Source organism: Adiantum capillus-veneris, chromosome 14 (genome assembly GCF_014529385.1).
Source record: "Adiantum capillus-veneris isolate H3 chromosome 14, ASM1452938v2, whole genome shotgun sequence".
Taxonomy (NCBI): domain Eukaryota; kingdom Viridiplantae; phylum Streptophyta; class Polypodiopsida; order Polypodiales; family Pteridaceae; genus Adiantum; species Adiantum capillus-veneris.
The window spans coordinates 122,045,739-122,071,711 of record NC_140944.1 but is presented as its reverse complement, the minus strand read 5'-3'; the positions used below and the strand labels follow the sequence as shown (position 1 = coordinate 122,071,711).

Sequence of the window (25,973 nt, the reverse complement as noted above, 5' to 3'; positions counted from 1 at the left end):
TATTTTAGAAAATACCTTATCTCTTGCGAGACCCTCAACAGGAGGTTTCTTTTAAAATACAAACCAAAAAACCTTGTTATGGTATTCTCCCTGTGTAAATTCAATCAACCTTTCCTATGTGCGGCCCTCAACGGGAAGGTATTGAGACTTGCTATTGTCCAGCGAGCCTTCATAATAAGTAACAATGATGAAGAATGTATAATGTATGTGTGCTACTGTATATGTGTGTGTGTGTATTTTGAAAAAATCCAACAGTATTACACTTCTGTAATGCAACATACTAACGCATTCCTCAAATGTTAGAATCCTAGTATCATTCCAGCAAACCAGACCACCCTGAGTCAATCCCAAGCCTTACTAGTGTACAGTCATAATCTGTGAGTGCGGAAGTATGTGGGAGTCGAGCGTTCATTGCGTGATTATTTAGACACCTAATATAACGATAGTCACCACATCAAGCTAGGACAGATCCCTTCCAGCCCTTAGCATGCACTTCATAATACAACAGCCAATCAATATGCTAGAACGAATCCTTATTGTAACCCATGTGTTATCCATGTAGAATTTGTAGTGTCTGATTTAGAGAGTATGACCTGTTTTTTCCTGAAAAAACGACAGCATGGCAAAAAAACTATATTGCATGTGATACCCTTCACGGGAGGGTTTTTTTAAAACCAAACCTCATAACTGTTAAAAAAAACCTTCAAGATGTGACTGTCATACAAACTCCTCAAGCTGTAGGGACTATCCTACACTTGCCATATTAGTTTGCCACATTAGTTTTCGTATGCATTAATGCCCCTTCCTGAATATCAGTATGACCATCGCAAGACATTGAAGATAAACCATAGTACATAGTTAATGCCAAAACAATGGAGAAAGTAATAACATGGGTGTATGCTTCTCATTACATACTACTAAGACTTCATGATGAGAACAGACTACGATAGCATGAATAGAACAAACATTGAGTGTTTCTGATGCTCATGCGACCAAAAAAACCACAGATAAAGAAGTTGCTCTCAGCAGGCGCTGCCTGCCTGAGAGGAGTTCGAGGTCCCAGCATTGTTGCTGCGTTTTGTGCAGATGGAGCGTACTGCTGATTGAGTGGGTCGAGGCCAACAGAGATCTGATGCCCAATATAGGAGGTGTGTGCTTCTGAAGCATCGATAGCAAGGCCCAAAATGCGGGGATGGGGGTGCTTATGCTTCTTGCTGCAGATTATTCAGTTTGGGTTTTTTTGTGCCCTAGTGCGATTTCAGAGTCTCTCCTATGCGCTATTGTGTGTATTTTTTCTGGATAAGAAAGCTATTGCGCAGAACCTTTGTGAGCCAGAGCTACGCTTTCTATGCATGTGTTGTTTGAGATAACTATTACGCAGAATATTTGAGAACTAGAGCTTCTGTGAAAACGTTTTCTGCTGCATGTGTTACCAGTTGAAGATGATACCCACGGTCTTAAATAGTATCCGGGTTTGCTGATTCGTTTACCACTGCCATATGGCGTGCCTTAATTGCTATCCATGGTGGGTATGTGGGTCACATTAACTAATGCCCATATGCCCTGAGTTGGCATCCAGCATGGTTGGATGGATATTTTTTATGCTCAAATCATTGGAAGCATGTCCCATGACATTAGATAAGACAACATAACTTCTTGTAAAAAACCTCTATTCATAAATTATTCAATCAGAAAAATCCAAATAAAAGGTAACACAACCAACGATTCGTGTTGGTCCATATATACAAATGTTTTGGGAAAAAAAAATCTTGGCTGAACAGGATAGCTGTCCGTGTCCTGGATGCTTTTTTTCGTGGTAGCTTTCGTTCTTAGGTGGGTTCTGCATCAAGTGTAAAATTTTCTACAATATCCAAAAACAAAATTCCTGAGAGCAACATTCTTATCACATATATGAAATCCAATGAGTACAAAGAAGTTTCTTAATACGTAGCAAAACATGTGACCATATTGATTTCGGACCATACAAGGTGTGCTATATCTGCAGAAGTGGGTATGTGTATGGAAGTGTAGATGTACGTGCACATGTAGATGGGGGTGTGCATACCAGTGTATGTATACTAGTGGAGTTAATGTCTGTGTAGAACAAATGAAAATGTGTGTGTGGGTGTGTGTGTGTGTGTGTGTGTAAGAGAGAGAGAAAAAAAATCCATAGGGGTTGTGTACGTGAAGGTAAGAGATTCTACAAAAAGGATGAGCTTCTTAAGGCGTTCGATTCTCAATAGTAGCTGATACATATCATTGTGGTTGCACGTGGTGCAAGTTTAAAGTCTATATAGCAATAGTATGTATAATTTAATTATTTTTAAAGAGGTTTGTGCTCATCACATATTTTTTGACGTGTTGCCACATTGTGCGGGCCCTAGCCATGTGCTTGTGTCCCAAGTGGATGTATATAAAGTGTTCTCATTTGATTGCAGCTCCCTGTGTGATGCCAAAATCCATATCAAGAGATCATAGTTGGATTGTAAATCATAGCCAAAATTAGTAGAGTGTGTGTGTGTGTGTGTGTGTGTGTGTATGTGTGTGTGAATTGGTTTATTGCTTCCAATGTGTTTGAGCTAAGAGGGGTGAGCATAGCTCATGCCAGAACATGGTGCTACTACAAGTATGAGCATGCGTAGCCAAGGACAAAACTGCTCCTGATAGGGTTTGCAAAATAATAAAGACAGGTGGTTCCAAATTTAAGTTCCTCCTTGCAAGCCATGTGGAGAGTGTGTTTGTGTGTGTAGATGCATGCACATAACAAGCCAATGCGCCCTTGTTTTTATCTGCCAAGTGCCAAAAACCACCTTAGACAACTAGGGTTGAAAGGAGGGTAGGTGAGGTAGTTGCAATCATAATCACTTCTCATGGTATGGGTATGTGCAGGCCAAAGATAAATAGTATTTTCTCAGGCCAAGCGCATGTGTGTGTATGTGTATGTGTATGTGTGTGAGTGTGTGAGGAAAGTCAGAGAGAGAGCTAGTCCAAGAGGTGTTCAAAGGCCTAAAGGGTCAATTCAAAGGGAAATTTCAAAGACCATTCAAGGGGCCTATCCTACCATAAGTCCAGTGAAGTGAGGGAGAGAGAGAGAGAGGGAGAGAGAGAGAGAGAGAGAGAGAGAGAGAGAGAGAGAGAGAGAGAGAGAGAGAGAGTTCAAAGAGGGCAACTGCAAGGGATGAACCGGCGACCTAGTCGGGAGGACAAAGAGGAGTAGCATGCAATAGTTACCAAAAATAAAGTGTACCAAGTGCAAGCAATGCAAGGAAAAGGCTAAATGGAACTCAAAGATGATTGAACAAGCTGGAGAGCTCACCCTTTTTTTTCTTTTTTTTGGGCCTTCTAGACACCCCTATAAAAGGATGTAAACGTTAATTTTTTGGGGCTTTTTTGCCAAAGAGAGTTGTTGAAGACCTGCAAGCCTGTGTATTAGAAGTTTTCCATTGGAGCTGCAGACTTGGTTGTATTATCTACATATGCAATACTACTAAGCCTTTGCCCCTCTTTCTCGTGTTGCTTCTCCCCATTCCCCTCTTTTTCTCTCGTTCTTTGTGTGCTTGTCAATGCTTGCAGAAGGGTATGCCTGCAGCGTGCAGCTTGTTACAAAGAGGACATAATCGGGCTGTTTTGTGAGCCGAAAAGGGTGAGTTGAGCGGTGTAGGTGCATTTGTGCTAAGTGGTGTTTTTGTAGGGTAGGAGATTGTTGTTCTGTGTGCAAGGCGGGTTTATTAGTGCAAATTAGCCAATTTGAAGGTGTTATTTGAGAGGTTAGCCTGATATTTTGCATGGCAAAATCCTTGAGCTTGAGATAGAGATATCAAACGCGCAACAGTATGCATCACTATACGGACCATTTCCAGATCAAGTTCCTTCGCAACAAGAACCTGCAAACCCATCTCTCGCGCTTGAAAGTATTGGTTTTAACATAGATGAACTACTCAATGAGATGACTCAATATTTGGCTTGAGAACTTTGCTCACTTTACCCCTATCTATTTTTATTTGAAGAAAATGCAAAGTGCTATAGTTTTTGTAATCACATCTCATCATTTATCCCCTTAGCTATCCATTTTTGTATTCTCGATCAAACAAATTGTATTATATCTAGCTGTAATTATGACTCTTATTGCAAAAGTAACTAGAGAGAGAGAGAGAGAGAGGTGAACATCAAGTAGTGTAACATGGCAATCTGTAATAATTTTCACGTACTCATATCGAGCAAATCTTATAGATCTTTAATCTTACATCTTCGTCTCCAACAAACACACCAATTGGCATATCATCTATTTCATCCATATCAAAGCATTCTGAAACTATCTCCCATTCCATATCATCATCATTGTCTACTTCCGTAGCTATAGCTTCATGGGTTTGAAAGACAATGTAGTGCTTTTGTGCTACTCTTGATGCAATGTTCACTGGATCATGGATAAGTCTCATGTTGTAGAAAACATAGACCAAATCAGTAGCCCGTTTAGGGTGAAGCCGGTTTCATATGCATAAAGTCAAAAGCCGACCAATTTCTCTCACAGCTTCCACTTGATGTTGCAACAGATAGAGCCCTAACTGAAACGTTTTGCAGCTCCACTTTCTCCCCATCATACTCCTTCCACCATAAAGGCACCCTTGTGTGTGCAATGGCATCTATATGCCATAGATTTTGACACATGCCAATTCTATTAGCATAATCAACTCGTTGATGAAAAGCAGTTTTCCCATCCTCTTGTCCCAATAGTTGAGAGCACATTTTTTTGAAGTTAGTCATGACTTCTTTATTGGCCAATTTTTGGTGAATTTGAAATTTGGGATCCAATAAAAATGCAATACTATGCAATGGCGTATGCAATTGCACCCATTGCTTGTTGGTAGTTATGATTATGGGAGCTTTTTCCTTTGCACCAAAGCCAACATGCTCTCTTACTTTGCTTAATGCCTTTGATATATACCAATAAACTTGACCAAAGACAAAAGAGTCTTTGTCTACTGTTCGCAAAAGATCTACAAATGGTTTGGCTAGGGCGACAATTCTCTCTACATTGCGTCAAACTCTGGGGGTGCACTATGTAATCATGTTAATGTATAGCATAGTTCAAAAGGAGGTGTTATAAAATGCAAAAAAATAGGCAATTTAGCAGACATTAAAATAAGGGATTTTTATATTCAATTTTGGAAAAAATTCTAAAATAAGGAGTTGTTTTATTCATTCAGACATGTTAAAAGAGGGTAATACCCCACTAATGGATGTTATATAGGCGGTAATTGAACGATGACCCCTCCGAGGTGCCAAAAACTTACGAGTTCACAAGTTGTGCACATCTTGTAGCTGCCTCTTGGTAGATAGGATACTTGCTAAACCAAGCATCCCATCGTCTATTGGCTACCATTTAATCAAAGCAGGCTTCACTTCTTGCAAGGTGGCAAGAGCGTAGTATGCGGTTGTAAACCTTGTCACACAAAATATCTATAAAGTTATGTTGGGTGATTCTATTTGAAAAAGAGCATACAAAAATCAATTTTCTCTAATAAATGCCACCACATGATTTGCATCCAGTAGCGTTTGTTTTATGACATCCATTTTACCAATGTCTTTTAATAGCAAATTAGGAGTATGCACGACACATGGCACCCAAGTAATATCTGGGTAAACTTGGATAGCCCTCCTTGTAGCCTTGTAATTGGATGCATTATCTGTGCCAATTACAGTTACATTCTTTGGCCCACCTACCTTTGCTATGGTGCACTCATATATCCTTGCTAGATAATCGATGGTCTTCTCTTTTAAAGATGTTTCAATGGCTTCTACCAACATAGACCCTCTAGGGTTGATAAGCATCACATTGATGAGTGGGTTCTTCTGACAGCTGGTCCATCCATCCAACACTATAGTGCAACCATATGTAGGAACAAAGTCTACCATCGTGCACTTGAGGATGGATTCAGTACTGCCTTCCACTTTATCTAGATACTCTGTGTGCATCTTATTACAATCAGGAAGCACAAACCCTTTTTGTATGTGCTCATTAAAGAATCTTGAAATAGGGTTGTGCATAGCATTCAATGGTATACCGCATGCCACAAAGTCTTGCGTCCCTTTCAAGTACAGCTCAAGCAACCATTGCCTATCTAATGCTTCATACAATGTTTGGCCATTGGATGATGGTTTTAGTAACTTTAGTTGAGCTAGAATTTGCATCCATTGACGTTGAAGCATGTCCATGAAAGGGAGTTGACTTGGGAGTGTGATCATTTGCTTTTGTAGGCACATGCTATGTCCTCTCATTGACAACTGACATTTCAACATTTGTTGCAACTTGTTTGGCATTAGCATTTTTTTTTTAGCTGCTACAAGAATTTGCTCTGCTATGTGAGCATACTTTGGCAATCTAGCATGAATATCTCTTGGCAGAGCCGTACACTCTAACACATTACCAGGAACTTTAAATAAATGCTCTTTGATTTTGGTTGCATTACCACTAAACTCGTGGCCACGCAGGTCTTGCATTTCAATTGACATGTATTCTTTTTGGAACGCAGCTCGTGGACGTAACTCCACTCATGTCCTTTCACCATGCTGACATATGAATTTAATATGCCAGATCAACAAATGCACCTCGCAATTTCAAGGTCAAAATTAATTCAAAGCAACAAACTACACAAGCAATGCTCTAATCAACCAATATAGTGATCAAAATTTGTCCACATTATCAATTAGACTCGTGCTACATCAATTAACAATAAACAATGATAGTCTTATCATTATTCAATAAACTAATGTCAATCAAATTATATTTCCATGTGCTAAATAACTTCATCACTTCAAAAAAAACCTTTCAATATTCACAATGCTCACATTGCACTATATTGATTCATCTAAAGTGCAAGATTTTGGCTTTCACACATTACAGTAATCGATAATCTTAATCACTTATGTCAAATAATACAAACAAATCTCATCACCATGTTGCACTATATCGATTTTTCTAAAGTGCAAGCTTACGGCTTTCACACAATACAATAATCAATAATATTAATCAAACCTTGCGATTGATTCTCATTGGAACATGAGGATTAATTGCAAACCTTGAGGATTGCCATATCTATTTAAAGTGCAAACATGAATGTCTCACACTCCACGGTAGATCTTTGAGAGCTTATCTATTTGGAATTTTTGCACGTGTACGGTCACACAGTATGATAGACGTAGCAATCCAAATAAATATATTTTAATATCAATGTATTTGGACATGAGATTTCTAAATTTTAATTCTAGTGATAGCATAGTGTGATGGCTCTACATAGGACAAAACAAATTCTACCTATGTTCACTTTGAGGAGAGAAAATCTATATACGTCAAAATTGAACCTACCTAAATAAAACTGACCTCTATTCTATTATATTTTGCAGACAAATAACCTCATGTGAGAGTATACTCTGCACACAACGGTAATCTCTAAAGTATATCACTAATTCACTTCCACGTGTCAGTAAACTGAGCATGTAGCAAGTGACTCCTAAAAAATAAACACCTTGTATGAGTGAGAGTATGAGATTACACAACATACAAAGCTTACATAATTTGAACCTTTTTAAAAAAAAGAATCAATCAATTTAAAAGAAATATTAAATTGATTTTAAACAAAATATTTTAAAACTATTTTAAATTTGTGTATTTTTTAATTATAGAAAATTTCATTCTTTTTCTCTACTATTGACATGGAATACTTTTGTGATGAATACTAGTCTAAACCAGACACATTGCTACTATATATACTTTTTTGTTCAATCAATATATTCTTCAATCAATAAATACTTTGTGCAAAGTATTTTTCGATCGAAGTTTCTTTCGATCGAGAAACTAGGAAAAAAATTGGCTACCCGTTTTTGCTGATGTGGCATCGTATAATACACCCATATAACATGAGGTCATGTAAAATACTCTCGTCTGTGATGTATTTATGTATCTCGTATAACATATAATGCAACTTCGCATCCTATCCAAACCTTTTTGCGATGGAGTACAAAGATTTGCAAGATGCAAAAGGGGTAGAGCACAAGATTTGTCTTAAGGAGGGGTACAATCCTAAAGCACATAAGCTAAGAAGGTTAGTGGAGATTCAAAAAGAAGCCCTTTGGCAAGAGATCAATAAGTTTCTGGATGCATGTATCATATATCATGTGAAAGATTCAGAGTGGGTTTTACCAATGGTTATAAGAATGGGAAATGGAGGGTGTTCGTCAACTACAAGCCATTGAATGCGACAACCAAGAGAAACCACTATCCGTTGGCATTTCAAGAGGAGATCTTGAACTAGGTGGTGGCAGGTCATGAAAGATACTTGATCATGGATGGGTTTTCAAGGTACTTTTAGATAGGGATTTCGGTCAAGGACCAGCTGAAGACCACATTTATCTCTCCATGGGGTTGTTTTGCTTACCGCAGGATGCCATTCAGGTTGGTGAATGCATATGCTACTTTCCAGGATTGGATGAACAGGGTATTTGGTCCCTACTTGGGCTGTTTTATCAGGGTTTTCATGGATGATATAGGCTAATATAGCTCAATATCGGAGTACCTATTGAAGCACCAATTATGTTTTCAAAGGCTTGATAAAGAAGGAGGTCAATTGAACCCCAAAAAGTGCAGGCTTGCACAACCTTCAGCTCAGTTGTTGGTTCTTGTGGTGTCACAAAATAGTATAGAAGTGGATCCAAAAAAGTTCAAAGAATCGGTATTGATGGAGCCACCATCAAATTCCCAAGGATTGGCTTTGTTTTTCCATAAGCTAAAGTATCTGGCACTCTTTTTTGGATGCTATTGCAATATGTGTATTCTCTTCAAAAGAGAGCTCAACAGGTGCATGGTTTTGAGTGGGATGAATAAGCTTCGGAGGATTTTGATAAAGTGAAAGAGATCTTGCGTCAGTTGCCGGTAGTGTGTCCTCCCAATCAAGAGGAAGATTTCTATGTGTCTATGGCGGTAGGCACAATTTCCATTGGAGCGGTTTTGCTATAGAAGGTAGGGAGAAGCTACAAACTTATTTACTTTGAGAGCAGGGTGATAAGTCTTGGAGAGGTGACCTACACCAAATCCAAACAATGGGTCATGCATTTAGTCTTCGCTTGTAGGAAGTTTAAAGTGTATTTAATTGTGTGCAAGTTTTTTGTGTTGACAGCTAACAATCTGTTACCAGTGGTAGTGTTGCATTTGAAGCCAGGAAAAAGGATTATGAAGTGGGTGCTAGAACTGCAAGAATTTGAATTTGAGCTCAAATTAGACCATACGAGTCGGTCCCACCTGGCTGTGCGAGATGAAGTTAAAGAGGATCTTGATTTTGAGGATGCTTTTATGATGTGGTTCGATGTAGCGTATCGAAGGATAGTTCAGAAGACAGGTGGAGGCGTGGTGATACATGACCCACATGGCAAAGTGATATTTTCAAGAGCTTATGATTTAGAGGATGTCCACACCAACAATGAGGCGGATTATCTTACTCTAAATTTGGGTTTGATGAGTGCATGGAGTTCGACATTTCTAGGTTGGTGATAGAGGGTGATGCATTGTTGGTTATCAAGAAACTATTGCCAATGGCAGGTAAAGCGGTATTTTTTGAATCGTTGTTTGTTTTCCATTGAGAAGATGCTAAAGTTCTTTGAAGCGGTTCAATTCAAGCATGTGATGAGAGAGTAAAACCAAGAGGCAGACCAGCTAGCAAGTAGCAGAGTACAAGTGCGTCTTGTAGCCCTATATGTGGCCCCATCCACTTATGCAGTCAGGGAGACTCTAAAAGAGATTGAAGAAGTTTTGAGTACAAGGAAATGTCCAGAGAGTCTATCCAAGTTGCAAAGAAGAAGGATAGTGCAGAAACCCCGCAAGTTTATCTTAGTGTTGAAACTTTAGTATGCTTAGCTTTTGAACATGAAAAAACCATAGCTTAGAAGCAAAATTTACTTAAGCCAAGCATAGAGAATGGAAAGATGAATAAAAGAGAAAAATCATGGAATGATTACACCTATTCATGCTCTTGTGCATCCTTGAGCAGCTTCTTAATCTTTTATTACAATCCAAGGGTTTTGAAGCTAAGTGTAAACACAAGCTACAAAAGCCATTTTATTGAAATCCAAAAACACACAAAAAAACATTAATGAAAACCTAAAGCTAGGGTCTTGAATATCCGAATTTGCCAAAGGGAAAAAACCCAAGGAAAAAAATGCCTTTGGTTATGCACGTGATGCTCTTTAATAGCAATTTTATGCATACATAACAACCATGAGAGATAAAATGAGCTTCTACATAAGCCAATATTATAAACAATCTCTCATGCATGATTCAAAGTTGATTCATTTTGAGCTCAATTAAAATGTGGAATTAAAATTAAGCCAGGAGCTGAAAATAATGCAAATTTGATGAAATGAAGTGGCTCTTGGAAGCCGAATTTTGCAATTTAAAAGCTTTCCAAAAAGTTGGCTAACAACTAGCTCACATGAAATTCTACAATTTTTAGAGCAATCTATGAACTAGAGATGACTGCAACTTGATGAAATAAAAATGAATGGCTCTCAATAGCCAAATTTGTACTTCAAATCTCTCAAAAAAATTTCTACACTAGCTCGAATGAAACCATTTTCACTTTAGACCAAGCTATGTGCTAGCATGTATACAATTTTTAATCCAAAAAATTGGAATGGCTCTAAATAGCCAAGTTTTGCAATATTTTGCAATAATGACCCCTTCTTTGATCAATGAAAGTACACTCCTGTCCACAACCCTTCAAGAAAGACTCAATGATTAGTGCTTTTAAACATTTGGTCATTTAATACAAGCACTAAAAGAGTTCACAATCAATTACAAGCCCAAAAGTTTAATGCTCTCTCTTGGTCATCAGAAAATCTCAACGGTCAGTGCTATGCAATTATTTGCAATCATATTAAGCGCCAAGCCCAAAATTTAATGATCTCTTTTGGCTATCAAACATGCTCAATTTTAGAACTTTCCAATGATTTTTCATTCAATTCAAGCACTAAAATGCATAATCAATAGCAAGCCCAAAATACACAATGTTACCCAAGCATTAAAGCATTAGCAATGGTAGCTTTTGAAATTCATATGCTTGCCAAAAAATAACTTTCCTTTTAGTGCAAAGAGAATTTTTCATTAAAGCCAATCACGAGATCATGCATAAGCCAAATACTCACACAATCATCACCCCCACTATCCATGCCCTCACCTTGCTCTATAGTAGCAAACTTATTCATACATAAAATTGAGATATAATGCTTTTAGAATAAGCACATTTTCAAGTTTTGTAATCTCTCATAATATGGTTCTTAGAATGGGATGCATTTTTCTCATAATCATTGTTATCGTTCGACATCTATACCCATGCCACAATTTTTCTTGGATGCACGAGGAGCCATTCGCATCAAAGAATGCTGGTTGGATGATAGTCCAAAAATTGCATTTCAGCCCTGACTCCGCATGGCAGCTGCTCATTCTTGTATTCAAAGAAAATTCACCAGATGCCAATGGCAAATATGGCTTGCTGACCTTGTCAATAGCAATGTCAAAAATTTGATTTAAACCTACAATGTACACATTCATGAACAAAGCCGGTATCAGTGTCTGAACTCAACCAAATACAAATTGTGCAGTGAAGACTGAAGTCTTGAAGATTTTGAACAACAAGAATTGAGATAGAGATGATGCTGACAGCCGTGCTGATGATTTGTATTTGGCCCTGTGAACCGATGAAATGCATCAACCCATCCCAGAATGTCTGCAGATGTACTAATGAATGTTGCTGGAACAACCTCACTAAAAAGACTCATTGTTGTTGTCAAAATAATTGAGCTCTTCGAGTATAGAAAGGAACAAGATAAAGAGTTAGAGTATATGCCCTCAAGAGAAGCTAATCAACTATCTTCTGGAAGATGTTCTTGAGAGCCTGTCACCAAGAGAGAGGAACCCTCTTCATTGGAAAAATCTGATGAGCTTTGTTCGACTTTAGAGGAAGTTTCTCCATGAAACATTTCATAAGCATCAAGAAGACCACCATGTTTGGTGCTGCTTCAAACTTCACAAGAAAGATGATTCCTCTATCTAACCTAAAGAAAATCATTCTCTGCAGCGCTCTTATCCTCATGCACTTTCACATGTGAAAACCCCATCTACTTTGAGATTCTCATGCATTGACCTTCCCACAGTTGTATTGTTTTATGCCCTCATAGGCTCAATGTCAATTTGTTGAGTTGTCAGGCCTGGTGGGATTAGGGGCAAGCTAGAAATGTGTGTGTGTGTGTGTGTATGTGTGTGTGTGTGTGTGTGGGTGTGTGTAGAGGTTCATACTGTAGACTCTACGATTGGAAAGTGAGTGTGTGTGTGGGTGTGTGTGTGTGTGTGTTGGGTAGTTTGCCAAAAATGGGGGAAGGCTCATGGTTGATGAGCCAACCAGCTCAGCCGATTGAAGCAGGGACGGCACAAACAATGTGTGTGTGTGTGTGTGTGTGTTTATGGCAGTGCAAAGGCTGGCAAGAGGTGTGTGTGTGTGTTAACTTCTTGCAAGGAAAAGTAGCACTCTCCCAGATGTTTTGTGATGTTGAATCCAAAAGTGTGTGTGTGTGTGTGTGTGTGTGTTTTATTGCGAGCACCGAGCCTTAGCCAAGCCGAAGCGTGTGTGTGTGTGTGTTTTGTCCTCATGCCCTTTTTCTCTCTACATGCCAAATGCCAGGCTGCCAGCATTGGATATTGTGGCGCCTTGAGAGGACCCGTCATGCGGGGAGAATAGGGAATGGCCAGTGGCCGAGACCAGCGAGCAAGGGTCTCTTTATTTTTTTAAAATTTTTTGTTTTTAAATCCTCTTGGAACCTGTTCTTATGGCAATAAAGGTTTTGGTATTTGAGAGCCACCGTAACCGACAAGTGAGCGACAGGGTTTGGCACGATATTCTTTGAATTAATTTCCAATATCTTACCATCAATCTCGATCAATCTAACTCAAGGTTTGGAAAATGCAAAAACATGTCAAATTATATGCACATGAAAGAGCATATTCTCATTTTCTTTGCTTCAATTACATGCTTGCTTGAACACACACTTGGCTAGGAAAATGCCTTAAAGAGTGCAAGTTTTCGCACACAATTTATCAATTGGATACATATTCATGGAGAAGCATGCATAAAATTCCAATTTTTAGACTCAAAATCAATGTAATTTTGCACTAAATGGAATAATGCACATATGTGGAGTAAGTGTACCCAATCTTCAATGGGACATTCAAACCCAAGTGATCAGCATTGCAACCAAAGTTTCTCATTCCCAATATCCAAAATCATTCAAACCCATCGAGGCTTGTCTTTTTTGGTATGCAAAGCTATACGAGCAAATTTTGGGTCACAATTACACACACAAATGAATGCAATATTGCCATGTTCATCTTATTTATCAATCATTAGCATTGCAATACACACTAAAATATCCACTTTTGAGCATCAATTGAGTGATCAATCTCAATCCTCAAAGCCAATTGTGACACACACATCAATTATTCGGCCAAATTAATCATCATTATTGGTAAAAAATACCAATTATTTATTAAAGCCATTGAGTAGGCACACACACCCAACTTCAGGCCAAAATTTTATGCAAAAATTACATCAATTCCACATTGCAATGCTCAAATTGCAAACTCAATCAAGCATAAGTGAATGCATGCATGCCTAATTTCTAACAATTTAGCATTATGTTTACCCAATCAAGCAATGCACACAGTCAAAAATTAAGCACAAATGATCAAATTTAGCTCAACTGACAATGCAATTAGGCCAATCCCTAATGATTGCGCACACGTTTCATGAACATTTCACAATCAAAAGTGGTCTTGGATAGGCTCACACACTCAATTTTTGCCCAAATTTTTGGCAATTAGGCTTATCCAATGATTGAATTAGCTTATCATACACATCAATTACATGATTGCATACTCGTATTTTATCAATTCCATCAATTTCTATGCATGCACACACTCAAGATTAGGTGCACACACACTTGAATTTTTTGATAGTTTTTTTCCTCTTTGGTGCATTACACACACAATGATTTTTATGCACGCACATGAATTCTTGATGAGACTTAGGCATTATTTTGATACACATAAAGTTCATTAGACAAAATTTGACCATCAATATCATTCCAAGTGGATCAAATTAGGTGCAAAGTGTAGGTCAATTGAGTTACACACCTAATTTTAACAAATAATTAGCACACGTTGAACCACATTAATCAAACAAGAATTGACATGAGCAAGTGAGTGCACTTACATTGTAATCACACTCCAAGCTATTCCTTTGCTCCACGTGAAGATGCATCATTGCACACACAAGTGTGTGCACCATCAAATCGACTCCAAAATTGACCATTGTAGGCCAAAAATCAAACACTCAAATCATCAAATTATGCATAAATTAACACAGTTAACTTGATTAGAGTGAAGATTCCACCTCTTACAAGGGGATTTAACATACATTACACTTCAAATGTTAGTCGTTAGGTTAGCAAAGCTAGTAAAAATTAGCATGAAATTAGTACAATTAGCATGGAAATGAAGCAAAATTAGCAAAGGTTAGTATGAAATTAGTGATGGGGGTTTGGGGTATTCATAACTCAACATTAGTATCAATTACTTGCACAACATCATCAAATCACACCAAAATTGAGCTACACACTCAAAAACCGAAAAATTCGTAGTGAAATTACTCTATTCTACACATCCTATACTCACTAGCTTAGGTTATCGATCTCCGGCAAACGACGCCAAATGATGGGAGGCGTTGTAGCAACAACCTAAATGTAACCCACATAAAATTATCAAATCCGTGGATCGACAACCCGCCTAGGGCATGGAAGCACGAGCATCGGATGAATAGAAATAGAGGATTCAAGAGAACACCTCTCCAATGCAAGTAGAGATTAGCCATGGCAAGACTAACTCTAAACATACTCTAATCACTAATTAATCAACTCCTACACACATCAAGTCCACCGAAGTCCGACTTACCATAGACTAAAAACCCCAAGCACACTAATGATAAGCACACACTAATTACATTGGAGTTGGCCTCTCCAATCACCACATGCCAATCACGGCACTTCATCAATAGCTACACACACGAGGTGAATGGTGCTAGAGCTTCATAAAACCTATCTACACACAAGCAAACAATAGGGCACACACACTCATTACAAGATTAAGACCCAACTTAATCAACCTAATTAGTGATGCTAAATATCACAAATCTAATGCTTATAGAATAATAGGAGTGGTTAGTAGCAAGAAGTACATACCTCTCTCAAATCTAGAATCTGAGACTGTAATACTACTTCATGACATGATGAAATGTAGAGAAGAAATAGAATAATGAGAAAATAGGAGCTAGATTAATCAAAAATAATTACAAATGGATTAGCACTAGCCATTTAAGCATGGACATTAAGCTCAAGGCTAGGCCATAGAGTGAACACTCAAGAGAGAGGGAGCTCTCAAAAGTGGATCCTCAAGAGTGGATACTCAAGAATGAAGCCTCCTTGCATAAGGGCTTCCTTTTAAAGGCTTTCACCACAATCCCTTCTACTATGGGTTTAATCTTGAGCCCTCTAACTAGCACATACAACTTTGAAACTCCAAGTGAGCCCAAGACTTATACAAAGTGAGTGGGAAGTATTCAGTCACATCCATAGCATATCTCCCGCTTGATGTATATTCGGTGTAGCCTATGTTAGCCCCTGCTAACAATGTATACCTAACACTTTTCTTTGTTAGGTCATGTAATGGTCGCACAATTTGTGAGAACTTTTCTATGAAGCATCTATTGTATGCACACAAACCTATAAAGCTTCTTAGTTCATGTAGATTCCTTGGATTAGGCCATCTTTTTATTACCTCTAGCTTTGATGGATCCATTTGGATGCCATCTTGAGAGATAATGTGACCTAAATACTGAATCTCTTGTAAGAAAAACTCACTTTTTTTTTTATTAATATAAAGTTTATTCTCTTGTAAAACTTGTAATATCACCTGGAGGTGTTGCTTGTGTTCGTCTAATGAATTAAAGCAGATGATTATATCAGCAAATAACACTCTAGTAAAGGTCCGGTGAGGCCTGAATAGCTTCTCCATCAAGCGGTAAATGTGACTGGTGCATTGGTCAAGCCAAAAGGCATGACAATGTATTTGTAAAGACCAAATGTAGTGTGAAATGCGATCTTTACAATGTCTTGATCAACTATCCTTATTTGATGGTAGCCACTTTTTAGGTCAATCCTATTGAAGTAGGTTGACCCTTGTAGCTTATCAAATAGGTCTTCTACCCATGGAACGGGAAACCTATTATTGATAGTGATCCTATTTAGTGCTCTATAGTTGACACACATATGATATGTGCCATCTTTCTTTTGCACTAATAACACGGGTGAACAAAATGGAGATGAGCTAGGCCTAACCATGCCCTTCTCAATTAACTCATGCACTTTCTACATAATCTCCTCTTGTTGAGCTTGGGAAACTCTATAAGGAGGTTTATTAGGCGGTGAACTTCCAGGAAGAAGTTCAATTGCATGGTCATCATTGCCTCGTTTAGGAGGTAGTTCACAAAGGATGTTGTCAATAAAAACATCTTGAAATCCCTTGAGAAAATTGGATAACTCTAATTCCTTGTGATTGTTTATATTTTCTTTTTCTAAAGCATTAGGTTCATTTTGAGAATCTTTAACAAAAATCATGTACACGGAAATAGAGCTCTTTCTTGACTTATTGAAAGCTTGCATATGTACAATGGGAATGGTGTTACCAAACTCCTTAGCATCTATATACATATCTTTTTCCCTAAACCTAAAGTAGATTTGCCTTTCTGAGAATTTAACGTTGGCAGCCATGCAATCAAACCATGGCGCCCCTAGGATTACATCTTAAATCTTGAGAGGAGAGATAAAGTAGTCCTCCTTGAACACATAGCTTTGGACATGGAGCCTCAATTCCCCAATTAAGGGAGTGGCTGAGGCTTCTTGCCCCTTGAAAGCACCATTGGCGGGCAGGACATCTCCTATCTCATAGGCTTGGATACTTAGCTTGGTGGCCAACTCTATGGATATAAGATTGTGAGTAGAACCAGGGTCAAAGAGAATAAAAGCATCATGTTCTCTTACCTTTCCCCAAGCATGGCATAGAGGAGATCCTTTGTAGTGAGCATCCTCTTCTTGGATTTCAACCAAGGTAACTCTAGGAGGCTCATTTCATGTATTCTTGTGGGGACAAGCATGATAGGTATGCCCTTGATCCCCGCAATTGAAACAACAGTTATCTTTACGATAATGCTCAAGCTCTTCAGGAGAGAATTTATTTTTGCCTTTATAAACTCCCTTCTCCTTAGCTTTGTTGTTGTTGGAGTTGCCTTTAGGAGACTTTTGGACATTGTCCTTCCCCTTGGGCTCATTATTACGGTCCTTGTTCTCTATGGGCTTAAGATTTCTCTTAGACCCTTGTTGGAAATTGATTCGTGAAGCCACTATGGTATGGTGTATGATTGCAGATATGATTTGTGGCCTTTGAGAGTTGACATACTCAGCCATATCTTCGGTTAAAAATGATAAAATTGTTGGTTTTGCTCTCAAAAATCCATCCTTTTGAAGATAGTGTCTTTGAGACGTAAGTTGCAAAACTTGTCTACATATTTGTGGATAGATTTGCAAGGAGAGAGCTTCAAGCTTCACCATTCGGTGAGTACTTTGTCTTTGGTATCGGTAGCCGAAAACTGCTTCATGATGGAAGCTCTTAAAGCTTTCCATGTTCATGGAGCTTCACCGTTTGCTCATAGGCTAGACCACCATTGCCTGGCAGACTTTTGAAAATGCATAGCTACATGGCGTAGCTTAGAGGACTCCATGAAGCCCTCATCTCCAACGCCGCATCGAATTGTTGGATGAAGGCCAAGTCTTTGTCCGTAGCACCAAGGGTGACATCGTAGGTAAGGAAAGAGATGTTCTTTCCTCCCTCTTTGAACTTTTGGAGCTTGGACGACCTCTTCCACGCGGCATAGGATTTCCTATGGCCTCTTCTTTTTTGTGGTTCAAAAGCTGCACCATCACTTTTTTCAGAAGAAGAATAATTTGAGGAGGATGGAGAAGAGGGTGAACTCTTTCTTGCCTTTTTCTTCCCTTGTTCTTCCTTGTCTTCACCATCACTTTCTTCATAAGAAGAAGAGGATGAAGAAGATGGAGAAGAGGGTGACCTCTTTCTTGCCTTTTTCTTCTCTTGTTTTCTCTCGTCCCTCTTTGAATTATGGTGTGGAGAAGCATACGATGGTCTTCTCCGTTAAGGGGGTGTTGGAGAGCGTTTTGCCTGTCATCTTTGTGGAGACATCTCCGCCAAGGTGGTAGGAGACTCACTTCTTTCTCGTTCTTTTGGTGGGGGCTCTACCATTGAAACTTGAGTTCTCCTTTGGGAAGGAGATACTTTGTCAAGTAGTATATTTTTGAGCCCTTCGTACGGATCCTCTTCTTCTTCCCTTATCTAAGAGAGGCCTCTTTTGGAAGTCTCACTAGGAGGCTTCCTAAGAATTCTCTCTTCTTGGTGGGGAGTTTGGAGAATCCCATGAGCACATAGCTGCCGCTGCATTTCACTTTGGAGGGATGGATTGCCCATGGCTTGTTGAAGCCTAGTACCAAGGTAATTAACAAGCATAGGGGCACCATTAGTAGCCTGTTCATTAGCGAAATCAAAGTTATCGACATTAATTTCACTCTCTTTACTATAGTCAACCATTCTAACAACTTTTTAGGTGTAAAATTTTTAAGTGTACTTTGGTACTTCAAGCCCTAGTTGCTACTCCTCTTAACCCCTTTAGAAAAGCACTCAAGCTCCTGTATCCGTGGCTCGAATACCATTAATTGCAAGGAATACTCTTTCACCACCTAAACAATAACAGCTCCTGTCAAGCTTCTAATAGCTCAATAGTGGTTAAGCCGTAGGCAAGCCCCTTAGGACTCCACTATTAAGACCATAGCTCTCGACGGTGATGCCTCGTTATCTGCACCAAGCAGGCACACTACAAGGCTGAAAAATCCCTATTCTACTTACTCAATTGGAATTAATAATACCAACCATTTATAGTTAGCTTGAGGACCTATCTTCTTGATCAAGAAAAGAGAAACCTTGTGCTCTGATACCAATGTAACATTTAATGGTCTAGTAACTTGTGTGTAGCGGAAAATAACATAGACATAGTGAGCATTCATTAAGAATAGATTCCTAATGAGCATAGTAAGAGTGCTTGGATGGAGAGAGAAACAAAAGCATAACACCTAGTTAGATAGGAAATAACAATACTTCAAAAAGAGAGAGAAATTAAGCTATTAACAACAGTTGAGGACCGGATTCTCATGGAGCTGGTCTCCCCTCCAAAAGGCTTTGTATTATTGGTTTCCCCCATCAAGGGAGACATTTTACAATACAGTACTTTGTGTTCCTTCAATAACTTCCTGGTGCAATGAAGTGGGAAGCTTCAAGCACCAAGCTCAAACTTGAAAACACAACATTAATTCCCTTACGGTCTCAGACCCAAGACCTCACACACCTTCGAAGATGGTGAGAGCTAGTGGGGTATGAGAGTAGATCAAGAGGAAGAAGGAGTATTCTTACGATAAAGAAGTATGTCTCCTCACATAATCACTCTTAATAGCTTAGAATAGCTAGTAATTAGCATGGTAGAGGAGATGAGCATGCATTGGAGCTTGGCTCTTGGTTTGATTTGCATCACAAAGCCAAGAGTTGTTGGTGTAGGCCTCCCTTCTCACAAGATTGGAGTAGATGATGAGATTTCCATAAAAGCTTGAGAAGGAGATAGTCTTCTTTACTTCACACATGAGCTTGCGTGAGTGTGTGTGTGTGTGATAATGCCTTGCAAAAATCATCCCCCTCTCTCTCTTGGTCGATCCTTCTTGCTGATTACTCATGCTGGCATCCTATTGGCCCCTTCAAAGCTTAGCCAATGACAATTAAGAGGCATAAGTAATAGACTTGTAACATGTGTCCCCATTTCCCCTTTTGTGAGAGCTTTAGTTATTTAAATAATTCAATTAAACTCTCATTAGACCTCTTAGTCTTCTGCCCAATAGGAATCATGCAAGCCATTAGGCTGTTGAATGCTCATTGGACCCCTTGGGAGACTGTCCAATAGTGTTCTAGAGAGATTAATATCTATTGGTTCTTTTGTCAAGTGTTTTTCAATGAACTAAACTAAATTTACTCTAGCCTAATTCTCATTGGTCCACCTCTATGGCCATCCAATAGGATTTGAATGCACCTTGGGGGAAACTGGGGTAGGGAGCTGACATGTGTCCACAATTCTCTTTGTGTAAAGGGATCTTGGAAGAGTGTGTGTGTGTTTGTGTTTCTCTCTCTCCCCTACAAGAAAGGCTCGCCCCCTCCTATATAGGGAGGTGGGAAGACTTTTTGGTCTTCCCCGTGACCATCCAATTACCCCCACACTTTGGCCATTGGACCTTACCTTTGAATTTTGGAACCTTAGCAATTTGGAAGTCTTAATGGGCTGAAACATAGGGTCTTTGAAGCCCATTGATGCACATTGATCTTTTGCATATCACCCCCCCTTTGGATCCCTATTTTCCCTCCTTTGGATCCCTACTGTGATCGGTTAGTCAACCTCACCAATATTCTAGTTTTTTCTCCCCTGGCACTTCCCTATATTAAATGATCAGTTTAACATGAGAAAATCATTTAGGAGAATTAGATATTAGTTATTATGACAGAGATCTTTTTGATATAGGTAATCTTCTATCTACCTCTTCTAATGTTGGTAGTTCTTGTTATTGAATTTCTCAATCTTGAACTTACTTTCCTCTACCATCATCCCCACTCAATTCAAGAATACTTTCCTTCATAGCTACTAGTAAACCTCTCTCTGATACCAGTTGTTAGGATTAATGAGTACTAAGAAGCAATTAGGGTGGTGTACTTAATGGAGAGAAATAATTTTCACACACAAGAGAAATAATAGAGAGAGAGAGAGAGAGAGAGAGAGAGAGATCACACGATATACGTGGTTCCAAGTGTGGGCTATGTTTATGGGAAAGAAGAAAACACTCTATGGCTTTATTATTTAGACTTGAAGTAACGACAAAGGGATTAGAAACCCTTAATGGTCCTCTCGTCTAATTCTCTCACTACCTTACACTTCTTGATTCTTCTCACTTCTCCTTCCTTCAGACTCTCGCAACTTTCATGTGTATAAGAGGAATCTATTTATAGGTGAAAATAAGACTTTATGGATAGCCGCCCATGGGTAGCTTCCCATGGTAGAGGAGTTCACCTGAACCTTGGCCAGTGTGATTAGCTGAAATCTGATCACTCACTGGACATTGAATTTTGACCCAACGACCATAGATGATTGATCATTAGCCACCGATCGGTGTTTTTTGGTTACTCTTTGACCACTGTCGAGCCAAGATAATCCAACAAAAAGGAATATTTCGACAAGAATCAGGCTTCATATCTTAACAAGTATCATCAACATATAGGCCTTATATTCCTTGCTGAACCACTTTCCAAAAGAAGGTGAGAGTTCATGATGGCCTTGTATAAGGGGGGTTCCATACTTAACAAATATCATCAACAAATAGGCATAGCATCCCTTATTGAAACAAGGTGAGAGTTCACAATGGCCTTGTATGAGAGAGAGAGAGAGAGAGAGAGAGAGAGAGAGAGGCTTGGAAAATTTCATGAAGCAAGTTGTAAAAAAACAAGGCCGCCATAAAGTACACGAAGGCACTGCTTGTTTTTTAGGTCTTAGTGAGTTACGTGCTATTAGGCTTTGACGAGTGAATTAGTGGCCAAATGACATGCATTCATACTTTATATTCTAGATTTGTGCTACTTTCTTGTGGGTGCTTGTAAAATCCACATCTAAGAGAATTCTAATCGGTGGAATAGTGTTCTCGATAATTTCTATAAATAGAATCACTGCATTCTTGTCTTAAAACGTTAGGAAGAGATTGGGGTCTAGGAGGGCCTCTTTAGTTGGTAGTTTAAGGTAGTCAAACCTCTAGTATTAAGAAAGCAATCAAAGGACAAATTTTGAATTCAAACAAGCAAAAAGTCTAGCTTATTTGAATTCAATTTATCCCCCCAAAATAAAATTTAAAATCTAGTGAGAAAAACCATATTATGTAACATATCTACGAAAAGAGCTCGGCATGTAGATCACAGATCTATAATCTCCGCTCAAATTAGAGATCATATGTAAGAGTTATGGAAGACCAAAAGTCATAAAGTTATCCACCCTCTTTTTGAGAGGGGAGAAAAGTGCATCCTTTGACCACTCTTACACCTCTCTTACACACCTACCATTTTTTCACACATGGCATGCATCTATTTGTCAAAATGTTAATCAACTTCATAATCTCATGGCAAATAAAGAGGCCCTCTTAGAACCCATCCTCTTCCTAATGAGTGGTCAATGTAAGTTCTAACAAATGTTATCTTATATGCCTATTAATTTGCATGATGCATATAATATCTTAAGAGCATTTATGGTTATAAATTTGAGCTTCCTTTTTTTTTTTGGACATCTATACTATATATGAAGCAGCTTAAATTTTTCAAGGAAGGAGAGGGCATCCATGTGTCACACTTTGCTTCATTTCAAGCAAGGTGAGATTTCACGATGGTTTTCCAAAAAGGAAATCAAGATATGAGGGAAATAAAAATACAATTTATATATATATATATATATATATATATATATATATTATTCTATACTATACATAATGGAGCTTAAATTTTTCGAGCAAAGAGAAGCCTTCCACGTGTCGTCCAATGCAGCCTTGCACAAACCGAAGTCCATGGATTAATTGCAGCTTGGCGTTTGAAGTTCTCTATCCAATCTCTAGCTGCTCGGGCACATGCCGCTTTTGGTCACACTTGGGCGTTTGTGTGTGTGTGTGTGTGTGTGTGTGTCTCTCTCTCTCTGAGAGAGAGAGAGAGAGAGAGAGAGAGAGAGAGAGAGTGATTGGCCACATGCTATGTGTGTACTGTGTGAGTGTATGTAGGAGAATAGAATTTCAACCTGCAGCATGAGTGGCTAATGGTAGTGCATGTATTGTGCGAGTCTAATCTCACTGAGTGAGCCCGTGTGCGCACCCACACCCAAGGCTGTGTGTGTGTGTGCGCGCGCGCGTGTATGTGTGTGAGCTTTTGCTTGAGCTGCACGATGATTTCGCATGGAGAAAGCTCCCAACGTTATCGTGTGCTGCATTGCGTCACCTGAATCATAGAAACGTGCAGTGTCGTCCTTGCATCCTAAATGAGCAACCTCTAACGCCATCCTCATGCCTTGTCTACATCACATCTCCTGAACTGGAAGCCTGTAATGCAGTCCTTATGTCTTGGCTCATACATCTACAACCGCCCGCTCGTGTGCGTGCGTGTGTGTGTGTGTGTGTGTGTGTGTGTGTGTGTGTGTGTGTGTGTGTGTGAGAGAGAGAGAGAGAGAGAGAGAGAGAGAGAGAGAGAGATATTTACTACCAGTAGATGCACTCATAGACAAAGCAAATAAAGAGAGGCTGAGAGGCACTATTCGAGTGCAGAGAGGAGTATATTTCAGCCCAATACAAAAAATGCGAATGATCCGTGTAGCTACATAAACTAAGAAGCAAAGGAGTTCAGTTTTGATTTGCATGGAAGGTCTTTTTGCGATATGGAGTGAAGCATAATAGAGATTAGCAACTAGTTACACACAGTCAAAGTGTGCACCAGGAGAGAGAATGGATACAATAGTAAACTTAATTATTGAACTAGAGAAAATATTACATTATATTCAAAAATGACGTCGCAAGGAAGTTAATGAGGGGGGAGAGAAAATGGAGGGAAACCAAAAATGAGGGTGGGAGGTTTACTATGGAGGGAAATGACCCAAATTTTTTACTATTTGGTATATACCTGAACAAGATACAATGAAAATAAGTGGGAAATTGGACCATTCTCAAGAGAGAAAACCTTTTCTTAAAACATGGTGGATCCAGAAAGAGATTGTCGATAAACATACTCTTGTGATTCTATTTGGGAGTGAAGAAGGGAAGGTGACATTAATAAAGAGAGAAATACCAGGAAGCCTACTTGGGAGCCTCCTCTATGTGTATGATGACCTCACAAAGCTACATGTGGCTAAGGATATGAGTATCCGACACAAACTGATCCACATAGCCCTATGTTGTTTCTCGGCTTGGCGGTCCACATATGTTCGGGAGGGGATGATTAGCTAGGCATACAAGATGGGAGATGGGGAACATGATAAGAGAGATGGTGACAAATGACTAAGATAGAGGAGGGTCCATAGACTCAATCACTCTACACCATACTAATTGGAGACACACTTTGATTTAGAGAGGAGGGAATGGCCAAGTGCTTCGTGTTTGGCCCCATTTCTTAAGCCCAGTGCAGGGCCTATCACATTGAAAAGTTTCTTGTGCTGCATTTTGGAGTGAAATTCGAGTTTCATGAAGACTGCTTTAATGGGGGGACCGTTATCAAGCATGGTTTTGTTTCCATTCTCTACTTTTAACAAGGACTATCTCAGCATGTGCATCAAGATTGAAGCCCAAGTCCTCAAAACTAATCTTCTAGCACTCTTCTTCTTTGTTTTGCCTAGATTAAGGTCTGCACATTCCTCCTTTTGACAAACAAGCGAGATTTATCATGCGTATTTGTGAAGCTGAAGCCTTAGCACATCGAACCTTGCTTGGATTTTGAGTTGTTTAACATATCAAATGACTCAGCTACTTTTGAGGAGCATGGTGAGGCCAACTCTATGCTATATGGAGAGTTTGTGCAAGGACCAGATATGTGCAAGTGAGGATGTAGTGGAAGGACAAAACTGCATGGCTTGCTCTTACCGAGAAGAAAGATGATGACGATGAGGATAATGAAGAGGACAACCATGATGATGTTGCAAATGAGGAGGGCGTATGTGATGATGGAGGAATTGGAGGGCCATGTTGGTGGTGGAGGCGAGGATGATGATGATGAAAATGGAAAAGGGTAGATGAAGAAGATGGGAAGGATACAATCGAAAGAGTGGATGATGAAGATGAGGACGAGGAAGATGATGATGATGAATAAACACCAAAGCCTGCTTAGAAAAAGATAAAATGAATATGTACAAGCTTTTTCTTTGGGTATGTTAACTAAAGTTAGGATTAGAATCATGGGTTGTAGCTCAATCACAAAGTTCTAGGCCTTTGATGGTAAAGCGTAACAAGTTGAAGGCTTTTGATGTATTTTATAGGATTAGTTTTCATGCCTTGAACCCCCCCCGCCCCCCCAACACACACACACACACACACACACTTTGTAGGAAGAATCCACAGAGAGAGAGAGAGAGAGAGAGAAGAAGAAGAGAGAACCTCAAAAATCTATTTTGACTTCATAGGATTAATCCCAACATTGTAGAGAGAGTCCCAAGCAGTGTTTGGGGAGAATCATTTTCCCAACATACAAATTTTCTTTCCTTGAGTTTGCCAAGAAGAAATTTTAGAAAATTAGGGGTATTTTGCAGGTTTTTACAATATTTTTCTCTATTTTGGGGTGGAATTTCTCCTTTACCCCTTGCACTCAACCGGAATTTTTGAAATTGGAAACGGCATGATATTAAGCTGAGACACATTATCCTTGAACACTGATCCCAAGAGACCTGAAAACTCCATAAAAAATTGGGATAACCAATCTGCCACACTTGGGTGATAGAAAGGTTATCTTGATTCCATCTTCTTATTCACACACACACACACACACACACACACACACACACACACACACACACACACACACACACACAAGCAGATAAATTTTAATGTCGTAGGAATAATCCCAAGATACCTCAAAAGATTCATCCGAAAAATCTTGAGCATAAGGC

General features: G+C 39.1%; 1 pseudogene; it reads left to right on the top strand.

Annotated features, from left to right (window-relative positions):
* The first annotated feature begins 8,010 nt into the window (after positions 1-8,010).
* LOC147443056 (uncharacterized) lies at positions 8,011-25,198 on the top strand (annotated as a pseudogene).
* Positions 25,199-25,973: the final 775 nt, after the last annotated feature.